The 3,967-nt window shown below is 37.8% G+C and overlaps 1 non-coding gene across 1 annotated transcript; it reads right to left on the bottom strand.

Moving 5' to 3' along the window:
• Positions 1 to 1,510: 1,510 nt before the first annotated feature.
• LOC122066720 lies at positions 1,511 to 1,617 on the bottom strand. The gene has a single exon (XR_006136435.1). It is a non-coding gene; the product is annotated as a small nucleolar RNA R71 (small nucleolar RNA).
• Positions 1,618 to 3,967: the final 2,350 nt, after the last annotated feature.

The raw sequence follows: 3,967 nt of genomic DNA, 5'->3' as shown, positions 1-3,967 counted from the left end.
TCTCAAATCATCCAAGCTTTCAAGTTCAAGTAAGTAGGCTCCTTCAATAGTCTTCTCTCCCACCTCTCATTCCTTCTTCTGACTACCCTTTCTTTCTTAATTTAGGATTTTAATTTCAGTCGTTACATTATTGCTATCCCTTTCCCCCAAGGTTCATGACTAGTGTATGTGTTGGCTTTGCCCCTCCTAGCCATAGAACCATCAATTTATTTCTTTTATTTTAATTGTCTCCCTTTCCCTAAAGCCAAGTAGTGTAACCCTTGTAAGAGTGACTCTCTGGTCAAATAGGGAAGCTCATTTTATGATGCATCCCTCGAACTAAGTAGAGAAACCTACTTGTGAGTCTCTCTCTAGCTTTTTCCCTTTTCTTTTACTTTATTTTTATTTTAGCATTTTTTCCTTCATTTTTTTTTAATTGCGTGGGTTGTTTATTTTCACTTATTTATTTATTTAATTTTAATTGCGTGGCTTACGTCTTTAAATTCTTACATGATGAATGGTTAGGACGTTATTTTAGATACATATGTTTAAGACGGTAGTTAGAATTAGATCACAACCATTAATAGGTTCACTTTCGCATTATTAAAAGAAAAAAAATAAAGTGGTTGCTCTCTCTAAGTTCGACCCATAGCTACACTGATCCATACGCTTGCAGTTACATTTAAAATCTCAAACAAGTTTTTGGCCCCGTTGCCGGGGAGACAGTTCCATGTTATTTTTTGCTTTCTTTGGGTAAATCGGAGTGCTTTGTTTGTTTTGTTTTGTTTTTCATTTTCTTTTATTGAATTTCTGACAAGAACAACTTGCAATAATAATTGTATCGGTGGAGGTCGCCATGCCTCACAGTATGATAAAGACAGGTTTCGCCCTGTAGCAGTACCTCAGGAATTGACCTGAGCAACCCCGGATCCCTGCCGGTAAGCTCCCAAAAAGCCAAAAAAATAAAAAAAAAATCATAAAAAAAAGTTTTGCTATCCATTCTTTTGTGCTTGTCTTACTCTAGTTGTGGGTAGTTTTCTATTGCATGAGTGTTAAGTGAGTATGTAATACTAAGAATCGGTTAGAAAGAAGAGATCCAACAAGTAGTGACCCTATACATTTGCTCTCTTTAAAACCCTTCAATATAGGAGACCAACAGCAAAACCTTTCACCTAAATCTCTGAAAGATATGTTCTACCCTGCTAGAACAGCCCAACCTTCCTACATAGTTCTACCACAAGCCCAGGGCAATAATTTTGAACTTAATTCTCAATACATCACTATGTTGCCTCACTTCCATGGGTTGACCTCTGAGGATGCATACCTATTTCTAAGGGAATTTGAAGAGGTATGTGTTATAATTAAGATCCAACAGCTTTCTGATGATGCTGTTAAGCTTAGGTTTATCACTTTTGCATTGAAAGACCAAGCTAAGAAGTGGTTGTATGGGTTACCCATAAATTCCATAACCCCATGGGAATAGTTCACAGTTGTCTTCCTTAAGAAGTTTTTCCCAACTCACAAGACTAATAAGCTTAGAAGTGATATCCTTCAGTTTAGGTAAAAGCCTAGTGAGTCATTTTCCAAACTTATGGAGAGATTCAAGGATCTACTCCAAGAATGCCCTCACCATGGCCTAAAATTATGGCATTTATGTCAAATAATTTATGAGGATATTGATTACCCAACTAAATAAATGATAGAGACTATGTGCCCTGAGGGATTCACATCCTTTACAAATGAAGGAAAGGCATGAGAATTCTTACTTGACTTAGCTGACAAAACCCGTGAGTGGGAATCAATCCAAGAGAGTGAAAGAACCATAGGAGGAAAATGATATTTTGTGGATGGGATAGTAGCCAAGAAAACCCATTTGGATAGCCTAATCAAGAGAATTGAGGCTATTGTTCCAAGAGAGCCATCATCAGTCAATTTGGTTAAGATTTGTGCTTGGTGCCAATCCCCTGGACATCTCCTAGAAGAATGTCCCAACACCTCTAGGGGCACTTCTAATGATAGTGTTAATGCATTATACCAGAATAATCCATATAGTAATACCTACAATCCAAGATGGAGAAATCACCCAAATTTCTCTTGGAATCAGGGCAACCAAGCAGGGTCTTCCAATTTCCATAATCAAGGTCAACCTGGACTCCAAAGGCCTCCCTTTGCATAATAATATTTTTTCCAAAATACTTTTCCTAGGTCAAATGTAGGACCTTAAGCCAGTTTTTCTAGGGCCCCTCTCCTATCATCTTATCTGCAACCCCCTGGGTTTACCAACACTGGAGAGGCAAGTAGAATAAGTGACTTGAAAAAAAATATGACCCTCTTTATGACAAGCTATCAAAATCTTACGAGAGAACTCACTCAAGTTATCCAAATTATGCGTGAGAGGGAGAAAGGAACTTTACCCAGTCAACCAGAGCCTAACCCTAGGCATCATCAGCCTGTTAGTTCACAAACATCAACTAATGCACCACTGAATATAGTACAAGGTCAGACCCAACAAGGACCCTCTAACCAATGTAATGTTGTTTATACCCTTAGGAGTGGTAGAGAGTACCAACAGAGCGTTCCTAAATCTTTCTAATCTATTACTCATGTTAACTCTCCTTCAGTTGAGGACACAAGTGTGTCGCTTGTTTCAGGTTCGTTTGATGAACCTAAAGATTTTTCTGAAACTAAAGATGATTTGGTTTAGAAAACCAAAAATGATTCTTCTGAACGGGGGCAAATCCCTAACAGTCCTTATGTTCATCCTGTCCCATTTCCTAATCGCTTGGTAAACAGAAAGAAGACTGCTTCCATGGACAAAATTTTAGAAGTCTTTAAAAAGGTAGAAGTGAACATCTCCCTTATGGATGTCATATCCCAGATTCCCGCCTATGCAAAGGTATTAAAAGATTTGTGTACTCACAAACGTATCACTAATGTGCCCAAAAAGACGTTTTTGGCAGGTAACATTAGTTCCATAATTACTCAGTCTATAGCAGCCAAGTATAAGGATCCAGGGAGCCCTACCATATCTTGTGTCATAGGCAACACCTACATTGAGCATGCCTTACTGGACCTTGGCGCAAGTGTGAATCTTTTACCTTATCATGTGTACAAGAAACTTGGATTGGGAGAATTAAAAGCCATTGGAACTACTCTTCAGTTGGCAGATAGGTCTGTTAAAATTCCTAAAGGGATGATTGAGGATGTCTTACTAAAGGTGAGAGAATTTATTTTTCCTGTTAATTTCATTATGTTAGATACCAAGCCCTTCTCAACCAAGGACGAGATCCCAATAATTCTAGGAAGACCATTCTTGGCTACAAATAATGCATTAATCAATTGCCGAAATGGTTTCCTAAGATTATCTTTTGGTAACCAAACTATTGAGTTTAACATGTTTAGGATAGGCAAGCAACCACATATGGAAGAAGATATTAATATGATTGAGGATTTTCTGAATTTTTTTGATGATTTAATTACCAACTTTGATATTAATTTTGATTCAGAATTTCAAGAGTGTATGGATGAGTAGGATGATGATAGTGAAATTTTCTTTTCTAAAGTCTTGAGTCTTCACACACCTGTGGAGCCCTTAAGACCCCTTTCCAATTCCATTCCCAAACCTTCCATAGTTGAGCCCCCCGAGCTAGATCTTAAGGAGTTGCCATCTAATTTGAGGTATGCTTTCTTAGGTCCTGACCAAACTCTTCCTGTAATAATTTCTTCAAATTTGACTTCTAGCCAGGAACAGGAGTTACATAAAGTGTTAAAAGATAATAAGGAAGCCCTATGTTGGACCATGGTTGATATCAAGGGTATTAGCCATTCTATTGTACAACATCATATACATCTTATGGAGGATTCCAAACTATCCACGGAACCCCAAAGAAGAGCTAACCCAGTGATAATGGAAGCTATTAAGAAAGAGATCTGAAAGTGTTTGGATTATGGAATAATTTATCCTATTTCTGACAGCCAATGGGTAAGT

Source organism: Macadamia integrifolia, unplaced genomic scaffold (assembly GCF_013358625.1).
Source record: "Macadamia integrifolia cultivar HAES 741 unplaced genomic scaffold, SCU_Mint_v3 scaffold2544, whole genome shotgun sequence".
Classification (NCBI taxonomy): Eukaryota; Viridiplantae; Streptophyta; class Magnoliopsida; order Proteales; family Proteaceae; genus Macadamia; species Macadamia integrifolia.
This window is presented reverse-complemented; position numbering and strand designations above follow the sequence as displayed.